Source organism: Molothrus ater, chromosome 3 (assembly GCF_012460135.2).
Source record: "Molothrus ater isolate BHLD 08-10-18 breed brown headed cowbird chromosome 3, BPBGC_Mater_1.1, whole genome shotgun sequence".
Lineage (NCBI taxonomy): Eukaryota > Metazoa > Chordata > Aves > Passeriformes > Icteridae > Molothrus > Molothrus ater.
The window spans coordinates 51,882,288-51,903,558 of record NC_050480.2 but is presented as its reverse complement, the minus strand read 5'-3'; the positions used below and the strand labels follow the sequence as shown (position 1 = coordinate 51,903,558).

At 40.4% G+C, this 21,271-nt stretch overlaps 1 protein-coding gene across 6 annotated transcripts in view; it reads left to right on the top strand.

Moving 5' to 3' along the window:
- HIVEP2 (HIVEP zinc finger 2) overlaps nt 1-21,271 on the top strand; it is a 136,768-nt gene that overhangs the window by 60,534 nt on the left and 54,963 nt on the right. For 2 of the 6 annotated variants that reach the window (XM_054514414.1, XM_036380977.2), the window contains 2 exons: nt 372-433; nt 1,537-1,597. The exons of 2 other annotated variants lie outside the window; for them this stretch is intronic. The gene's annotated coding sequence lies outside the window, so the exon portion shown is untranslated. The remainder of the gene's footprint in view (nt 1-371; nt 434-1,536; nt 1,598-21,271) is intronic. 2 more of the 6 variants (XM_036380975.2, XM_036380978.2) reach the window with 1 other exon arrangement.

Below are 21,271 nucleotides of genomic sequence, written 5' to 3'. Positions count from 1 at the left end.
TTACACATTGCACCCAGACTGTGTGACCATGAAGAAATGAAGTTCTTAGGAAAGAGTTTTGTTCTTGAAAACACCCCCTTTTTTTTTGTTTGTTCTGCATTCAGATTTAGATCTGTACATTGCTTGTCTTATCCTACTGACCTGTTCACAGACTCACTTTCTGTTTTGTGGAAGATGTAGGAATATGATGTACACATATGCATGAGGCAGAGGCCTGAGGCTAGTCTCCAGGCAGAGATGCTGATTTTGCATCCAAAATTGTTCCTACCTGAAAAATACTTAATAAAAACCCAACAAAGTAATAGACAGGATTATTAAAAAAAAAACAACATTAAATCAAATCTAAATAATGGTGCTCTGCACTTTTGCAGGACTGTCTACTTAAGAAGCTGAGAGTGAGTTAGGAACATTGATGAAGCCTCTATTCTGTGAGGTGGGTATGTGTTTTTTATTACGATTTTGAAAATGCATAAAAAATTCAAACCATTTGCTGGAGTCCAGCCACAGAACTATTTAAGAGCTGGTAATAGAGTCCAGAAATTTTCTGCCATGGTACATGTTCCAATCAACAATTACAAATAAGGTCTTTTGTCCTTCTCTGAAGGAAGTGATGAATTTTTGCATTCTGTTAGTGTTTCAAGTGGCTCTTTTGATTTTTGATTTCTGACTAATGGAATAAGTGACTCTCACAGATACTTTCTCTCCTCTGCTCTTGCAGTGGCCTTAGATCAAAGTTTGGGGAGATAACAGTCTGTAATAGGGGAGCCAGTGGATATCAAACGTGTCCACTGGATCCAAGCCAAACATAATCAGGGGCTCAGAAATGTTCTGTGTGTTTCATTACTTTTTCATTTTTTAGCATTCTGTCATGGTCAGATGAACCAGCAGTCTTTTAATAAATCCCCTTCCGTATTCAGACTTGCAGCTCAGGTTTGCAGGCCCATGGGGGCTGGATTATTTGAATAAGTCTGAGAAGTGAAACTAAACATTTGTAGGTGCAGCAAGCAATTACAGGCACCCAATCTAGTGAATCTTGTAATTTTGATAACCTTTGTTATTACAAGATGCTGCATGCAAAACCATCAGCTCTCCTTGCCCTCTGTGTGAGCAGCTCAGATGTGGAGCCTCAATGCTTCCTTGTGCCAAAGCTGATTGCCCACCCCTGCTCGAGCATCCCCATTCCCAAGGAGCAGGGACATGGAGAATCTCTCTCTTGGGTTCTTGGTTATTTGCACCACTTTCCCTTTTGGCATCATGAGGTAAACCCTGTTGAGTGGGATTCTGCCTCCTGCTTCATGCCATTGGGATCCTGGATTTGTGGCAAGAAATAAGTCAGGATTGGAATTTTCTTTAAACTGCTGTACATTTTTAAAAACTGATTTTGGAATAAATTGCTTTGACAATAAGTACCAAAATATGTATTGATAAAATATGAATTTATGCATGCCAGAATTTATCTCTTTTGTATCTATTCACAAATACATACCAAAAATTGACTGTAGCTCCATATGGCTCCCAATCTCTTCCCTCCCCCAGCTGTCAGCTTCTCCTCACCTGGATGACTAATGGGAGCAGAGTGCTGGGCCATGAACTGAAGGTGGGTGTAGCAGAAAAGCTATATTGAATGTGTTTTCTCTGGGACATCACTGTGGTTCCTCAAGTGCCTCTCAGTTTGGATGGAAAATGCATTAAAAAGGTGATGCAGTTTGGTGCCAATCTTAGTTTCACACTCTGAAAAGGAATGAAAATACTCAGAGGGTGAGTTACTTCTGTGCTGATTTGCTTTTTGGGCAGCAGTGGTTGTGTAAAAGGTATTATTGTTTTAGAAACTTTTCAGTATGGCTATCAATTAAAATAATTCATTTTTTAATCTGAAATTTTCATTTGACTGAAGTAGAGATGTCAGGCCTGCTTGTAATTGGTTCAGCAGGGCTACAGGGAAGTTGAAATACCGCCACTGCAAGACCTTCCATTTTCTGACCATAAGCACCATTTACTTTGTTCAGTTCTGAAGTGTTTAAATTCAAAACCTTTGGTAAGATTTTTAACACATTGTTTGATTGAAATTATGCAAATCCATTGCAGTAGTGTAAAATGATGTAAGATCTTTGGGAGGGAAAGCACCCATTTCTTCTGCCCTAATGCGTCTGGAGGTGAAAGGCTCAGGATTCCCATGACACTGCAGGATGGGTGGTGGGATGGCACAGCTCACTGCCTCACTGCCCACGTGGCACTGCTCACATCGGTGTTTTGGTGTCAACCAACTCCTCAAAGCCTCCAAAATAGGAAAGTTATGATCCAGGACTAAGTGTTGTTGCCATTAAACAATGATCCCAAAGTTACCTCAGCTTCTGGTGCTGGGTGGGCAGGAACCCAAGTGGGCTTCTTCTGTTGCTGATGTTTTTCGTAAGGGAGCTGAAATGATCACAGCTGATTTGGAGTTTTTTTCCAAGATTGCTTTCTGCCACTTCCTTTAGAAACCAAACATGAGCCCACAGCTTTCTGTCCTGTTGGAACATTGAGTTTTGTTGTCAAATTCAGAGCAGTTAGATGAAATTTTAAAGATAACTAGAGGAATAAAAATACAAAGAAACGGCTAAGGAGGAACAGAAGACAAAAGTGGTTGAAAGAAAATTTAGATGGCAGAAGGTTCTGAAATACTTCACCTCTCCTCTAACTGGGACAAAACCTTGACAACTCTTAAGCAGTAAGACATCTTACTTCAGAACATTTAAAATGTTGCTTCCGCTTTATTTTGCATATTTTTTATGTCATGAAGGTATTCCAACTCATCGACTAGCAAAATACTGTCAAACTTCAGTATTGAAGTATCTTGTTATATCACAAGGCCTATTATTTTCATTTATCTTCATTTAAACCAGGGACAATTTTTTTTTATTTTATTGAACTTTTAATTTCTATCAAATCAGTATGTTTTTCTTTCAGGAAACCCAAGTATGAAAAGTTTGGATGGGCTACAGTTTTAAAATTTTTTCAATTCTTACTGTTCAGTTTCTCTTTTAAAAATAAGTAAAACAGGCCTTCTTTTATTGTCTATAAGCTGCACAATCCCTAGAATTACGTATTTTTGAAAGCATAGGATTTCAGCACGGATAGGAGGGACTTTCCATTTCTGTGAGAATGTTTACAGTTGAATGGTCTCAGGAATAAAACTGAAGCTTTTTTACGTGTATGTTTTGTGAATGTAAAACTTGCACACACTCTGAGCTGTGAACCAAAAAGCTTCAGATTGAGCCAGCAGAGAGGAAGGAATTTGTCTGCTATACAGCAAAAGGAAGTATTTGCTGTGTTATTGAAGCACATGGCCTTTTGCCATCTTTGATAAAGTATTTCAGGGTTGTGCACCCAAAGTCTGCTGCCCTCTTGACCCATCATTCATCACTGGCTGCAGATGAGGTAGATGAGATGCAGCTCCATGGGAGAGCCATTGTTTCAGCCCTGCACAGTTCCTCAGAGAGCGGAAGCTGCAGACAAAGCAGCTCCCTGTGATTCACCACGCTGCTCAGCCTCCTGGTGTTTTTTATTTTACCTGTACCTTTTCTGGTCCTGCTCTGTGCTGGCCAAGGTGGACAGGCAGCCACGATGAAGCTGTGGGATTAATATGCTTTCCACTCAGCTTCTACTGGGTGCAAATGAGATGAGCGTCTGGGATTTTTTTTCTGAAAAGGAGAAGCAGATACAATTATCACAGCATTTGCCTTGGCAATGCATTCAAATTTATTCCCCTTTTGACTATTCAACACTGTTGATAGATGATGCTTAAAACGTGGAATTGCCCATAATTTTTCTAGCACACTGTGAATTGCCCAGTCTTTTTTTTTTTTCCTCTCTGTAAGCATTTCTGGTTACAGAGATGCCAGCATTCCCAGTAAGTATGCTAAGAATGTAGAGTTATACTTTGTACTGCTAAATTAACAGACAGGAATAGTCACACCAAACCAGATTCAGCTCCCAGATGGGAAAGCGTCTCCTCTAGACCAAATTTTAATGACTTTTTTACATGAGAAATTTTCACCACTGTAGCATACTGTGTGATTTAAAACAAATGCTATCATCTCTCTCTGTTGGTGATAGGTAACTTGTAAAAAAATATAGCTTTCTTTGTAATGACCAACCAGGGCTTGGGAATGTCTGGACATTTAGGTAGATTAACTAAGTAGGTTAACAGATCTTTTATTATCTTAAACTATTTAAATTTAAAAAGATAATTTTTAGTTTAGCAATTTTTTTTTTGAGCACTAGTTTGAAGGATCTGATTCTTACTTGATTTGTTATATATGCAATCCTCTTAGCTTTTAATTCCTGTAAGTGACAGGAGAATGAGTCCTAGATGGCATAACAACAATATCAGAAGAGTTAACTTGGATAGTTGTAGGATGTGGTGGGAAATATTCTCAGACATTTCTGCCTCCTGACTAGGAAGGGTCTGTTCATGAGATGATGGAATCCATGCTCTTTGGCAGTTTGCCTGCATCAGCTGGAATATTGTAAGAGATTTTTGGCCCCCTGCAAATTTTAACAATGACTGTATTACGATGAAGTGATGCAGAAGTTTTATGATTTGTTTAAAAGAAGAGAAAGGGTCTTCCACTTCTTGTGAATGCTTGACCTAAGAGACACTGCAGTACACAGCCTGACTTGTCCTTGGAACTCCTTTGTGTTTCTGCGATGAAGTCAAGTGGGATGTGCAAATGCTGGAAGGAAAAGTTAAAAGCTGTGTATGTGGGCATTTGGACAGAAATATACAGTTTTCTGTGCTTGTACCAGACACTTTAAATACCCTACCTCCCAGTCACTGCAGCTGCTCAGCCACTGAGGAGATACTTTAGATGTCATTACTTTGTGCTGTTCTCCAGTTCATGGTATTTCTAATTTTGAGTGCACTGTATTACCCTATTTCTGTTTATAAATCTTTTAAGTGTGCACATTAAAAAAGTAATTAAATTGTCATTATAATTTATAGTATGCCTGAAGTCAATCACCTAATTAAATGGAAAAAGCAGAGAGGTAGTAGGTTCATAAGCATTTATTAAGTACTACAGTATTAATTATGCAGGACTTTTGAACCAAGCAAAAGAGGAAGGAATGGAAACACCAATCTAAAAAGGCTTTCCATTGCTGGCCTTCTCAATTTAATAATGTGAGATACCCCCCAACCCCCAGTTGGCAGGAAAACACTAATGCTTTCTTTTTGTTAATTTTTAATGAAATTATGATGGGGGTTTTTTATGACAACCACTTGCAGCATTTTCCTGTAATATTTTTGAAAGCATAATTTGTCCCCATGCAAGGGCCTATAAATACATGAGTAGAATTGAAGATACATTTAGAATTATGGTTTGGGGTGGATTGTGCAGGAGCAGACTCTTGGTCGTCGCTTCTCAGCATCTCAGGCAGGGAGTGGAGCCTGTGCCGGTCCCAGTGGCTTGGGGGCCACTGGAAGTCGGGGCTGAGCCCAAAAGGGCAGGCAGGCTGTGAGTGCCACTAGGAGAGGGCAGGGATATGTAGGGACAGTGTGGACGTGACAAGGTTTGCACTTTCTTTGCAGCTGTTCTCTCACCTCCAGCTGCAAATCTGTGTCACTTGTCTGACAGTGGAGGGGATGGAATGCTGGCTCACCCTGCAGGGCTGGGGTCAGGAGGAGGCTCTGTAAGGTGGCAGACTGTGGGCTGAGCCCTAGAAATGGAACTGCATTTCAGTGAGCTTGTGAAACAGGGCTGTCTCACTATGGCTGGTTTGTACTTTGCTGCATTAGGTGAACTGCCTGGAGCAGGCAGATGAACTAGATGGAACAGAAGCCCTAAAGTCAGGATTTCTTCTCTTTTGCTAGTTTGTTAAAAATTTAAAACTCTGGTAACACACGTACACCGAAATAAACTTGCCTGCATTCCATGTTGTTCCCAAGATTTTAATTTCATCCTCAGTGACCTTTACACCTGAACATCGGTCATTGAAACCTCTCTTTTAGATAGCAGGGGGGTCTAGTCCATCAGCCCTGAGCCCTGGCTGCACTGAAGCAGACTGCAGGCCTTAGGGGAGAGAGAGACTGAGCAGGCAGAGGCAGCTGCTGCAAGCACTGCAGCAGTCCATGATCTCCGGCTGATCCATCGGCCTGCACTGAACGCAGCCCAGCTGGTTCTTGGGAATACCAGTGCAGGCAAACATCAGTAACAAACCAGGGCAAGCCCCAGCAAGGAGTTTGACAGAGTCCAGAGTATGCTTTGCAACTCAATTGGATATTGATAGTGAGGGATACAATGGAATCCTTGGAAAGGAACACCTATGCTTTTTTACTGCAAGAACTTGTAGCAACAAAAGGTGGTTCACTAGAGATGGGGCCTTTAAAAGACCTTTAAATCACAGGTCTTTAAAAGAAAAGATGACCAAAACACCCACTACTGTATAAATGGACAGGTAGAGACTTACTTACTTGGTCTGTCATTATCAAATTGATTTAACACATTTGGAACCTGAGTGCACAGTATCAGTTTATCTTGCAGTATATTAAACAGGAAGTCATTGGCCAAACCTAATCACAACATAAGGGCAGCATCTGAAAGATGGACCTCACTTACCTGAAAACTGAAGAACCAGGCCAATAGCTCTTTTTCTGAAAGAAATTGAGATTATGTGATTGGAATATAAATCCTCACTGAAGACCATTTCTTTTCACTTCAGTCTTTAATAGGCTGAACTGAATTGACAGCAAAAATGACCAAAAAAGGGCCAGACTGAATTATCAGAAGATTTACTTTGTATAGGTATTATATGTTTTATACAAAAAAAACATTGAGTCTGTTTGGCCATAAGCACTGCAGGATTGTGTACCATCTTCTTCAGTACAAGGATGAAGAGGATTGCACACTAAGGCCAGGTCCAGCAGCTGAGGTTGCAGCATCCCTTTTCCTTGTCCCACACACCCCCTGAGTTACAGGCTTGCATGTCTTGCTAGAGGGGGACCTGTGGTTACTGCTGTTAATCTGTTTATTACTGGAATTAATGTTTAAAACAGATATAATTGGGATTCCCTTTTCAACAGGCAGCGTTTTACCTTATATGGAGAAAATTAAATTATTGACAGCTCTTCATCTCAGAACTCATAATAACCCTATAATGAGCACAGTCATTATGCTTCAGGTTAGCACTGCAGCAGTGTTATATAAGGAAAGTAACTTGACAGTTTTCTGGGGGAAATAATTATATATATGATATATATCATATATATATATATCAAAGTTAGTGGCCTAACCAAGGTCTCAGATGACATAATACAAGTTGGGTTATATAATTCATTTTATGGTCAATAAGCCTGTCTTTTGAGCTGCATGTTGGAAAACTTAATGCTTGTCTGTTTGTATCAGTTTACAACTCTCTCTTTAATATAGAAATTGCTCATGCCATGATATTGTAATCTGTTTTCAGCTTCTCATGCTGGCACTAGGCAAAGGCAGTCCCACCACTGGTGTCCTCTCTTTGTTGAAACAGTGAAAAACTAGGAAACCCAAACCTTCCACGTGTTGATTCTGAAAACAAGTTGGATGAGTCTTTATTGCAGCCCTTTGAAGTAATAGTGGAGCAGAGTCGTTCAGATGCACTCTGCCAATTTTTGTGTCTAAACAGAGAAAATAAGTCCCCTCTTCATGTGTCTTCAGCACTTTAGGCATGTATTTTCTATGGGAAAATAGACTTGTTTTATGCTACAGGCAGATAATTGATTTAAAGTCCCAGATATATGATACAATGATATGCAAAATGAATGCTGATTTTTAAATCCACAGTTGTGGAAATTGCATTTTCTCAGGTATCAAAAGCAGCACAGGTGTTCTGCCACAGATGGAGAGCTTGACCACCCCAGTCTGTCTTTATGGGATGCTCAGACATCACTCAGAGGGATCTGTGTTGGGCACTGGCAGAGGTGGGACAGGTGGATGTTTGGTGGCACGTGCCTTGCACACACAGCGTGTGACTCCAGGCAGCTCAGCTGAAGACTCTCTGGAAGCATGAGGAGGTCACCAGCTTCTCCTCTGCTCCTGGACCTCCACTGTGTTGGGAGCACAGGTGTGTCACATGTAAGAGGTGAGGGGTGTTACTTAAAAATCAAAGCATATGGGCCATGATTGCAGACCAGGAATAGCAGAAGTAGCTTTTAAGTTCCTGCTACTGGAATTTAGTATGGCCTCAATAGCCTCCAGATGTTCTGTGCAAATGTTCAGGTAATCTTGGTGCTGATGTGGCTTCATTCTGAGCAATCCCTAATGGGGGTGACATAAGTTTATGGAGGGAGGTAACACTCCTGGCTGGTGTTTGGGTGGAAGTTCTCTGGAATTACAGGGCACATGCTGAAGAAGAGCAGTATTAAATTCCAGCTATTTAATTAATATGAGTATTGATCTTGTATGTGGGATTTTCTTGAGGTATCTCTTGGGACAACAATATTAAATTTGAAAGAACAAATGCCACTAGAAAGCAGGGAGTTGTGCAATGATATATTTTTAACTTCAAGCCTCATAAATTAAATTCCTAGCTAGACTTGGTGCAAATATTTAAAATCCTCTTCAGTCCACAAAATCAAAGAGCTAAAGGGCAACTTGAGTTCACAGGACTCTTCAGGAAGATGGAAAACCTAAAGTCAAGCTGAAAGCGTGTTTGAGAGAACAAATCTAGGTACATTGGGCCTGGAGAAAGACTAAGTGAGAGCTTTGGGTGCACATATGTATCTGCAAGGGCTGGAATGAAAAGGCAAGATCTTTTCATATGTTGCTGAAGAGAAATTGGGGTGAAATACTGTGGTTAAACTACAGCATGGAGTACTTTGCTCTAGACTGTTCAATACTGGAAAGGGGTTACTACTATACAACATTTAGGTCATTGGAGCAAACTGCCACGGGAGGGTGTGGGGTCAGTCACAGCTAGACTAGGTTAGTGACTATTATAGGTGGCCTAGGATGACCCTAGGTGGCTTTAGAGGCGGCTTCCATCCTAAATGTTTCTGTGATTTTTGTTCTCTTCTGATTCAACTCTTGTCAGACTGACTTGTTCTTCCGGTTGGTATGTGAATTATTACAGCCCTATTGGCAAAAAAGCCCTCTGCATGTAAGATAAAAATATGACCAATATTACTTTGCATTTATTGCAGATGTAAAATGCCAAATAATTATTACATAAATTATGTATTACAATACATAATACAGTGTGTTTGTGTTGTGGATAATCTCTGGAAATTGGTATTAAAAATAAAATCTTATAAATATTTAGGCTATACTTAAAACATTTGGGTTTTTCCTCAGAATTACACTTTTTTTTTCACAGGAATTTCTCCATATTTTAAAGATAGGAAATGTCTAGCATTTTAGAGAATAATCTCACATGGGAGGTGAGATGCAATCTGTGTCCCCATGACCACATGAGCTACATCTGTCCTGCTACAAATGTCTGTCGTGGTGCAAGTTTCCAGGGAAGGGTTTAGAGGACTTACAGATCAGTAAGCTGTGTGTGTTCTTATGTATGTGCACACCCTTAAGTAATGGTGTGATAGTCTTACCCAGCAGTGACTGTAGTCAGTGGAATTTTTAATTGAAGACACAGTTCCTCTATGCCAGGTTATGTTTTCTTTCATGACATTTCATTGTTCAAAAGCAGGCTCTGCTGTTAATTAAAATTAGTGCAAGGGTAAAGATTGACTTTCATCCACAGGAGCAACATGATGTATAGTTAATCACACCTGGCACGGAAGAGCATTTCTCTTTGGTCTCAATCCAGGTTCCACTGACTTTTATGATATTTGGATCAAGTTTTCCAATCATGTTGCTGTGATGATCTGCAAACCCACTGAGGACTTCATTGCTCATTGCCAGGACTAGCTGTTATGAAATGGTATGAAAAGCATTGGAACATAAGTGCCAAAACCTACATCTGCTGTTCAAGTTAAGAATTTCTTTGACTTGTCAGAATGAAAGAAATGAAGTAGCCCCAGCAAAGTTAATTCTGACTCCATTTACTTATCCTCTTTTAATCACATTTGAAACTGCTGTAGGATTGGTGTATTAGTAAGCAATCCTTAGAGAAGTGGTGAGCAGTGTCCTAAGGTCATGCAAGGTTCATCAGGCTCTGCCTGGAGCCTCTTCCTGGGATCTCGTTATTCTGCTTGTCTCCCATGAAGTAGTCCTGACAGAAAAAAATAGCTTCTTTTCTTCGAGTGCTTGCTCTTCTATCAAGAAGCAGTTAGTAGTGTAAGGAGTTTATGGTGGTCACAAATGTTCTAGAACAGTGAAATAATGGTTTGAGACATAATTGACTAAATTTTAATATATCTGTTATAACTGCCTGAATCAAAAATGATGATATTAATTTTTAGAAATGCTTGACTGGGAATTCGAATAATTCTTTGGAGATGTAAAATTCAGTAGGGATCTGTTTTGTCCTTTTTTTCCCTACCTTATCATTTCTCTTAACCATTCATTGTATCTGAATTTCTGAGTGATCACTATGGTTTGTTGTGTCTTTTATTCTTTGTGAGAAGCCTTCAGCTTGATTTCTTATGTTTCTTAGTAGTGGCATTATATTTTCCTGGTAGAAACAATTTTTTGGGCCTTATGTGTTGATTCTGTTATCCAAAAGCATTTTTTGAGTCCCGTGTATTTTTCTTGTCTCCTTTCCTGGGGCAGTTTTTCCTTGGTTGGAGCTTCTACAGTCAGAGTGGCCTCTCACCATTTTTTTGGTTTTACTAATTTTTGAGCTGGAGCCCTTACATAAAATCAAACCTTGAGGGTTTAAGGGTATGAGTCTTGGTGAAATTGCCACCTTATACTCCTTAGTCTTTGCTTGCAGCTGCCCCAAAGCTCAGCTGGATGCACAGAGAAAGCAAAGGTAGCCTGAAAACCTGTTTTTCCATTTCTCTGTTTCCTGGGGCAACCAGGCCTTGAAGATACCATATGTTAATATGAAACATCCTCAGAAACCAGGTTTACCTAATCCCTGCCAGTCTCTTTAAGTCAGCCAGTCTCTTTCTGCCATTTAGTGTTATGGTATCTGTTTGAGCTGGCACCTAGCTTTGGGAACACAGGCATCAAATTTAGTGGAGGCTCTGCTCACCTGCATTATCATTTGTGTTCCAGAGGAAAGTAATTTTTTTCTTAAAATATATTGCTTTTTAATGAGTTTTCTGGGCATAGTAAAAATAAGCAATTTAGAGAGGGATGAGTTTAGTACACTATTTGGAGTCTGCATTTTATTCTTTCTTGTCTTGACTATCACAAAATGATATTCAAGAGCGGTACTTTGTCTACAACAACATGTATGAGCTTTGAAAATTCAGGCTAAAACCTGTGTGTCTGCCCTGAAGAAATGAGTCTTCTGTCAAGTACCACATCATAGATAATTTTTATTTGGGGCTTTAAGGTCAGTAGCGTGTCTGGTAAGCTTATTTCTTCAGCTGTTACTTTAGTGATGCAGCAAGTTAAACTTTCCATCTTGCCTTTTCCATAACTTTTCATCTATGCTTCAGATCTCAGACAGTGGACAGGAATTGCAAAGGACTGCACAGGTTAAAGATGACCCTCTGCCCATGGGTCATCATTGCTTACAGGCTGGAGATTACTTCTCAGAAGAGCTGTGGAAGCGCTCTGCTTCTTACTCCAGGCAAAGCCATCTGGGTTGCCTTTGGTTGAAGGTCAGTGAGGGCTCACAGTGAATGAGGTAGAAATGTGAGCCTTCAGCCAGCATGGAACAAGTAGGGACAGAAGGACCTTCAGCTTCCATAGCTAGAGCAAGACGTGCTGTCATAGCTCTTAGCCAACAACATTTTCCTTTAAATGAGATGTGCCGGGATAGCTTGGATAGCTATGAGCTTTTGTATCATGTTTTCCTACATGACGCTGAGGAAAAAGTCTTGAAACCCTTATGGAAAAGTATACCAGAACTTGCCTTGTAACTGTCCTTGCAGGAGCTTTCCACTGGCCTCCAAAACCTAGACTTTTATCTGAGATTATTCTCCAGGCTGTTGATTACATTTTTCAGAGCTGCAGTGTTCTCAGTGATGATTGCGTCAGGACTATCAGTTGTTATTTCCAGGTCCTCAATTTTCTTTTCAACCTCCTGCTGTTTTAATCCCAGACTTTCAAGCTTCCTGTCTATGGAAACCATAGTAGCCTGGAGTAAGTCCAACCTTCCAGAAATAGGAGTTTTGTATGTTTTAGAAAAAAATTAGATTATACTGGGTGGCCAATGGCTGCAGCTGTAGACATCATCAAACCAAAGGCAGGTAAGCAGGTAAGCCCTTTTAACAGACTGAAAACCGTGTATGAGTATGCTGCCAGATCCTTTGCTGGTCCTAATTTCTGCTTTCTGTTAAAATCACTTATGAAAATCACAGACAACAGTCTTAAAATCTTAAATCACTTAAATGATTGTGACCAGTCGGTCATACCATATAGCACACCTGGAAAACAACTTTTCACATGGCTCTGAAAGCTTTCTAATAAAATTATTTTTAAAATGCATCTTAAATCAGTTGTTTTCTTAAACTGCCCACATAGTACCAGGCACTTAGTTTGGCATAATTTTCCCCCATGTGTCTGCACATCATGGTCCTCTCTTCTCCATCCTGGGAGAAGGCTTTGCCTGCAGCAGGCAGCAGCACCAGGCCCACTGTCTGCTTCCCCCTTCCTGTGGCTCTGGGGAAGAGTACTTAGCCCAGGTTCAGCCTCACTGATGGGGACAGGGCCAGGTGGGTGAGCCTTCTACAGAATGGGGGTGGAGCAGGAGCTGGAGTCAGTCATGGGAGTGCTGGAAACTTCTTTTGCTTGTGGAAATACCATAACCTTTCTGATAAGGGCACATGTGGTGAGACATTTTATCTCTGCATTTCTGCAGAAGTGCATGAGAAGGTAAGATTCCCAATGGGGGCAGAAGCCAGTATTGAAGCCTTTACAAAGGACTTCTTACTCCAGTCAAATGAAGAACATGCCTGTTTTACAAATTTTTGCTGTCTCTGCTGTCTTGGCCAAAGGTATAAAGAGGCATGATCCTCGACTTGATCTCTAACACACACAAAAGCTCTTCTCACTGTGGATACACTTAGAACAAACCTTTACTTTTACTGAAACACTTTTAGTGGGTTGGATGAGGGAAGATGGACCTCAGAAAAAGCTGTGCCAGCAAATAACATAACTTTGCTGGTACGAAGGAAGGCTGTGCTGGGAACACTGTCAGTACAGTGTGCTTGGACAGCTGCACCAGCAGAGCTATCCTATTCTGGACACAGCCTTGTCTTCTGTTCCAGTTTGTCATGCATGATTTATCTTTCTGTCACCTCTTCAGAACCCTAGGCACCTCTCAGCATAAAAAGAAATTAAAACACAATACAGATGAGTCTCCTCTGTATTGGAGTCTTGACCTTTAATGTATCAGGTTTTCATATTGCAGCTTTTCCAGCAAATAGGCTGTTCTACAAGAACAGAGGTGCTTTAGTGATCTGCAGAGGTCCTACCTTAGCCATGCTTCAGTTTTATTTGCTCTCACCTACCAGCTCTCAAGCTGCCTGAAATGCCTTTGAGAGGAGATAAGGTTTTCAGATTGCCTACTAGATCATGACCATGAACTCCAGCGAGGCAAAAAAATAATCACTAAAAATCAGAGAAAACAGCCTGGCAACCCAAGTGTTAGAAGGATTGCTTAATGCTTCATCCTGTTTTGCCAGATTAATTTTTATCAGGGTTTATGTTTTTCCCCTGGGTGCTCTCATTACATTTTCCTTTCCTTATTAAAGAAAGTGTTTGCACCTTACTCTGTGTCTGCACTCCTCATGAACAGACTGGTACATTGCTCCAACAGCAGCTCTGCAGTCAGACCCCTTAGATCAATAAACCATCATTGTTGTTGAGTATACCAGATCTGAATTTTAAAGATTTGCAGTCACACTTGAAATACCTGATGTAAATTTTAAGAGGCATTGGAAAAATTGTTGTACATTGCAGTCATAAAGCTTTGCCAGTGTTGCCTTTTGACCAGATCACTCTTTGACTGGGTTTTGGTCTCATGTTTTTCTCTGCAACTATTCATGGTGTTGGTGTTCGTTTTTTTCTCCAAGAGACAGACAACTATGTCTTTAGAGGAACAAAACAACTGTGTCAACAGATGGGAGAGAAAATACTGTGTCTGAAATAGTGCTAGGAATAAACCATGTTAAAAATAGGTAGTCTTGCCACAAGTGTTTCTTTGGCCAATGTGGAAATCCTTCTTTCCCATACTTGCATGTTATCAAAACTGTACTAAAATCCTGCTAGAAAAGCTGCCAAATAAACCTACAAAAACATTGCTACAACAATAACTACCCTTTTCCTGCCTAATTGTAAGGGTCATGCTAGTAAAGGAGAAAGACTAAGGAAGCAGTGCTACCATGGGAGAGCTCTGAACAGTGCCAGGGACTGACCCCTGGCCAGCAGCAACCAAAACACAGCTCTTTCACTTGTGGCTATAGATTTTATTGATGTGACCTTCCTCTCCCCTCCCAACAGTCCTAGCAGAACACCAGAGGGTTGTCAGAATTTTGCCCTTTCTTAGAAGTGTTTCTGCATTCCTAGGCTTGGAGAAAAATAATTTTCCTGTCCCACAAAATACGTGGGGAAAACCCACAGCAGTTCAGCTGACAAGCTGGGGTTTTTTATAAGAAAGCTCTTTTCCTCTCCAAAACTGAACTACTCTTAAATATGACTGTTACCAGCAGAATTACAGCTGCAGTTTAGACTTTGCATTTCTGCTTTCCATCTCTTGGCTCACTTATTTTTGCTGTTTGTCTCCTTGCTTTCATTTGTTTCTTCTGTGTCTCAATTTATCCAATTTTTGTGGCCAACCAGCCAGTTCAGCATTATCACTGTCCCAATGGCTGTAAAGAGGGCAGAGAAGCCCTTCACTAAATGAGTTTTTTTCCACAATGCCTCTGTGCTTTCTTTGGTCCATTTTTGTTTGTGCTTGGTGCTCCATGTTGTGTCATCTGGAAAGAGAGATGAAAAATACAAATAATTTGTATTTTTCTGGAGTTAATTTCTGAAAACATTTGTACAGTTGGCAGCACCTTTGGGGCAGGGACAGATTGCAATCTCAAACACAGAACAAGTCAGTGTGTTGACAGCAACTGGAGGAGTGGAAGAACAGGTAGAGCCTGGCTCTCAGTGCTCCCTTCCCCACATTCCCCACAGCCTTTTTCTATGGGGACTTGCTTGGGAGCTTGGCAGAAAGCAGCCTCAGGCAGCAGAGCATAGTTTAGGGCAGCCCCATGGTATTTGTAATTGATTCTGATATCTGCAAAGGCAGATAAGGCTCCTTCATCTGGGGAGAAGGGCAGAGGCAGGCAAATGGTGCAGCCTGCTGCTGGGCATAAATTCCCCATGACTGGTTCCAGCCCTGCTCTTTGCAACAGGCTTTTCCTTTCCCACTTGTCTGCAGTCAAGGAATGCTCCTGGGGATCTGTGCTTTACTGGAAGTCATCTCTGTTAGATTAATGATGCTTGCGAAGACTGAAGAAATTTAAAGGAAAATAATAGGTTTCAGATGGTGTTAGAGTCTGCCCTGTTACTTCAGTCCATCAAGGGAAGACCCACATTCCTTATCAAAGTAGTGTGCTTATTATCCCCACTCTTTCCTTGTTGCCACGTGAGGAAAATGTAAATGAAGAGTCGAAATGCCCATTATTTTTCAGTCTTTTTCTAGCAGATAATTTCCCAATTCACTCTGTGTAAAGGCTCGGTGAGGCTCATCAGCAATGTATGTACAGAATTTCCTATGGTAGCTTCTTACATCACTTTTTGTGTTGACTCCTGCCTCTGTGGTCCCTGTAATCCATATGTATACGTGTATATATCTATGTCCACTCCAAGGATATGTCCCATGGCCTTTTTAAAATTTGGTTTTGCTTAACTGATTTATGGATGAGTTAAAAAGACTAGTACTTTACATGCATGAGTGACAGTTTGATTAACAGCTGAATTCTACCTTCTTCCAGCCTAATGAGCTCCAAAGGTAAATCAAGGGAAGTTTTGTGCAACATCCTCACTCTGTGAAAAACCAATATTCAAAAAGATGCACACTACCTATTCACTTTTAACTTGAGCACATGCTTTGCTTTGCTGAATTGACTTTACTGATTAGAGATGGAATTAAGTGACTTGCTTAAATGACTTGCTTAGCTGTGAATGAGGTTGCATAATTTTTCTGCTGGAGCTCTCCTCCCAAATCAGTGAGAGTAGGCTCAGGCCACAGTGACAGAGAGGGATGCAGTTATAACGGGCAGGATAAGTCAATTAAGAATTGTGCCCTTTGTATTGTAAAATGATATTTTATTTTTTCATTACTGCCAGTTTCTAATTGTGGTTGTGAATTGTAATCAAGTGAATATGGTTTCATGGGGCAAGTATAGCAAAATATTTTTGAGCAGCTATAGGAATACAGCTAAAAGTTCTTGTGTAGCTGTGTCCAAGCTAACTGCTGTTGCACTGCCTTGTTTTTCAGACTCCTTCATTCTTTTGTTGACACAAAAATCATTAGAAAACATTCACTGCCAGCATTTAATAGCATATATTTAGAACGTGAAATAAAGAAGCCAGACATTAGTGATGCACCATAATCTATTAGTAATCTGTTTAACTCCACTCCTCCACACATGCAAGAGAATAAAATAGAAGTTACTCAAATAAAATGGATATTTTTAAAAAATCTTCACCTTTATGATTATGCAGGTTTTTTTTCTTTAAAGCACCACCTATTTTTCTTTTTCTGAGAGTCAATGGTGATCGCAAAATGTGAAAAATTGCAAACAAAACTGAGAAGTTCAAGTTAGCTGTGGAGCCAAAAGTGTGATTCAGTAGCTGAAAATATCTCTGCGCTTCATGCATCAAACTCAAACACTGTGCTTTGGCAACACCCCCTGGATTAGAAGCGGAGTTTGAGGTCATTCCTCCTCCAGCCTGCCATGTATGGAGAGAGCCCACGCTCATGACAAATTACTGAGCAGAGTGACATCAGTGCAGAGGGATCTTGCCTCACTGAGGAGAACCAAAGTCTTCACTGCTGCCTTTCTCTTGGTAGTCTGAAGACCTGGAGAACCAGAGTGGAGGGACTGGAAGAGAGGACACTTGAAACAGTCCCTCTCTAGATGTGGCAATAACAAGGGATAGTGAGGTAGTTTCCTTGTAGAGAGGTCACAGGATGTCCAGCAGAAGTGCTATGAAAGTGTGTGCTCAGAGATGGTTTGGTGGCCCGTTCAGTTTTTCAAGACAAATGGTCAGCTGCCAGTGATGGTGTTACACTGGGGCTGCCAACCTGAAACAACAGTTGTGTAATCCTGTGCTTTACAAGCTGTCTCTGCAACTGTCCGAGACTGGTAAGCTTATCTGGGCTAAATTCAGAGTGCCTTGAGTGAAGTCTCTACTTTTTATTAACACCAGACTCATTGAGCTCTTAGTTTTATTTTATAGGGAGCCTTAGCTTAGATTTTGCAGGTAACAACCAAAACTCTGTAAACAGACCCTGAGTCCTTAGATTATTTTCCTTGCTGGCAAAACTCTCTTGCTTACAGAAATCCCACTTCCCTCCTGTTATCCTGCATGACTGACCCAGTTGCCAGCTTCTCAGGGACAAGTTAGCTTTCACCTACTGCTGAGACTGTCCAACACTATGGCTGTTACTCTGCCATGGGCTTGATGCTGCCATGGTCTTTCCATGGAGATGGAGATAGTTTTGACAGCTCAGGTGATTGCCATGGTCTAGTGGGATACTTGCCATATTGTAGCCTACCTGCTTAGTGGCCTTAATGTCTGCTTAGTACCTCTGCCTCAGTTTCTTCACTGTGCACCTTGCTGCATTGGTTTTCCCCGATGCATGGATGTCGTAGCAGGGTAGGGTAGGCACTCAAAGAGAGAATGGAAGCCAAGGCCACTCAGTGTGGGAGGTTCCTCACGATGATTTTGCCAAAGTCTATTGTGCCAAAGAGCATGTTTGGATCCCATAGAGCATGAGCTTTACCTAGAATCCTATCTTGAGCTTGGCTGAGATCTGATGTTTTCATTTTCCCTGCCTACTCTCGGAGGATCGCCAGATGTACTCCCATCTTCCTGCCAGCTGCCTGCACAAACAGCCCTCTTGGCAGCAGCAGGCTAGGCAAATGGGTTGAGCAATGTGTGTTTGAGGACACTGTGTCAATTGTCAGCTTGACCATTGTCTAAAAGCCTCAGGCCTGGTTAGTGAGGGTGCTGGTCTCAGCTGGCAGTGTCCAAACCATTATTTGCAGTGAGGTTATGGACCTGTACTTAGGGGGATGTGCTCTTGCTAATTTAGCTCCTGGCTGAAGTGAAAAAAAGTAACCCAAAATCATAGTTTCAGTGGCAGCAGCTAAATAAGCTCCTGTGCAGACTGGGGTCTGAAGATAAAGGAGATAACATAGGGAGGCTCCCAAGAAATAATTAGGTTCTTGGTTTTAATAAAGTGAATTACGTATACATAAAGTAAACAAAGAGTATAGATGTTCCTTTTACATTTTGTTTGCAGAACCCGAGAGACAATAAAACCAGCTCCACTAACACACATGCATTAGTAAATATGTCTATTTTTATTTATATAATATATACAAATATGCACATATGGATATATACATATATTTATTTAGATAAACACATATATATACACATAAATTTATGCATGTACAAATTTGAACAAACTGAAATTTTACAAAGATTTCTTGGTGCTCTTTGTATTGAGATCTGCAACATGGTGTTAGCAGGATACAAAAAATGAAGAAAAGCTGTCTATTAAAAAAAATTTTAACGGGCTATCACACTCCTATTGAGAAAATTGTGGAAAACAAAAGAAGCGTATATACTGAAATATAAAGCAGGTTTCAAATCTCTTGCTGTTTTAATAATGAAGACAAAAATGTTTACAGCATAGCAACATTTGATTTAAAAAATTAATTTTATACCTTTTACTTTGGAAGTAGTTTAAGATTTGATCCGTTAATTTTATCTAACTGGTTGTAGGCAAATGTATTTGTGCAGTATTGGAAGCTACCAGAATGACCTGGAATTAAAAGGGCAAAGGTAGGGTTGCTTTAACTATTTTAATTCATCTATTCAAAGAGGATTTGTGTGAACATATTAAGAACACCAGTAAACTAATGGGAATAATTTTCTTCCACTTCCAAATTCAACTGCACATGGTATGATTGCATTTGATCAAGGTATGAACATAATTTCACAGATGATTGTCTTCTGGCATTGAACATATGAAGTCAATTTAAAGTATGACATTGCTTTTACCTTCCTTCTTTTCCTCAGAAGAGTTTTCTGCTTCTAGCTGCCATAGCTATCAAATTGTGTGTATAATAAATTGTGTTTTGTTTAGAGAGCGATAACTGTAAAATATTGCCCATTTGGAGAAAAAGTGCTGCGATTGAGATTGATGCCTGGAACTTAATGTATCATAGCTGCAATCAAGCAAATTTTAAACTTCTTATTTCTCCCATAACAGATGATAATTCACAGAGTTCTATGGACCTTCTGTGTTTGAAAAGGAAAAAAGGAGCAAAAAGAGAAAAATGAGAAAATTAAAAAATTAAAATATTAGAAAATCCACTCTGACTGGCTTCACACTCTATACATATTACAGAAGTTTTTGTGGTAAATTCATTGCATTAAGTAAGAAAACATCTATAGAGAACTCATGCAAGATGGCTTGGAGTGGGAGATTTGCATGTAGCCGCACTGTTTTGAGTTACTCACCATGAATTCAAGTTGATGGTTGATGCACTGCAGAAGTGTGCGCATTTTTCTACCCATATTGTCTAGCTCTTTTTAGTACAAATTATTCTGTATAATCCTAGAACCTGGCTGCAACTTAATGGTACCTTACAGACCTGGTCAAAGTGAGGCTTTAGGTAAATTCCTAAACCATGGTAAGTTACAGACTGTGCTGGAATGCTATCTGCTGCAAGCCAGTTAAGGAGTAATATGGACATGGCTTTATTTGCCCTTTGTAATCTTGAAGCAATTTCACTTGTTTACTGTAGTATTTCAGAATCTTTGAATAATTAGCAGTAAAATATTATCCAGTTGCTTTCCAAAAATTTTAGTTTCTGATTAAAATACACGAGATTCCTGACTTTTTTTTGCTTTGGAAGGTGCACAGGAATGTCCCAGTCAACCTCCTACCCTCAACTGACCCTACAGTGGCAGTTTAACAAATATATAAAAAGTGATATAAAGCAAAGATCTTGCTGTTGATCCATGACATTACTTAATTATTATGGTCAGATGATGCTGATGTCTCTGTTACATTTTTGTGTCACCACTGAAGGTGTAGTTTTATGACTAGAAAATAGTTACAGGGGTTGCCAAGGCTGCTAGGAGTCTTTCAAAAGCAGATGGTGTAAGTCATTATCAGAGCACCTCTGCCTGTGTTTCCAGGTCTTGTGTAAAAGGCTATTCCCAGAGCGTTTGAGAGGCAAAGTTCAAACTGAAAAAGCTCTTCCAAACAGTGAGACATGCTGTGATTTTCATACTCTCATTTCCCTTTTGATGAGCTTGTCTATTCATAGTCCCAATAGCTGTCAAACAACTGTAGAAGAGATTAGGAGAGTCATGACCAGGTGTGACCAAATAGAATCACAGAATTGTTTAGGTTGGAAGTCCAGCTGTTAACCCAGCACTGCCAACTCCATGACTAAGCCTCATCCCCGAATGCCACATCTGCATGTCTTTTAAATACCTCCAGGGATGGTGACTCAACCACTGCCCTGGGCAGCCTGTTCCAAGGCTTGACAACTCTTTCTGCAAAGAGGTTTTTTCCTAATATCCAATCTAAACCTCCTCTGATGCAACTTGAAGTAATTTCCTTTTGCCCAACAATTCGTTAGTTGTAAGAAGAGACCTAGCAACTTATAAACACTAGAAAATGCTCAGCAGTGGTGGCTGCATTGCTGTCTGTCTTTGGTGGGCAGGCATTGGAGGCATGCTTGTTTTCTTCTGCAGCAAAGGAAAAAAGGATCGCTCAAATTTTTACTAATGCAGTGATAAAAAGAAAAGTTCCTAGTTTTACTATCCAAACAATAACTCTTGAGCTTTAATTAGGCAGCAAAATCCTGTTTGAGTACACATGAGTTATCTGGGCTTATTAGACACTCTGCAGATTGGCTGTTCCTTCAGACTACCTCCCCTTTGCTAGAACCAGTGCTGCTATGTGGTGCTAAGGTAGTAAGGAGATGCAC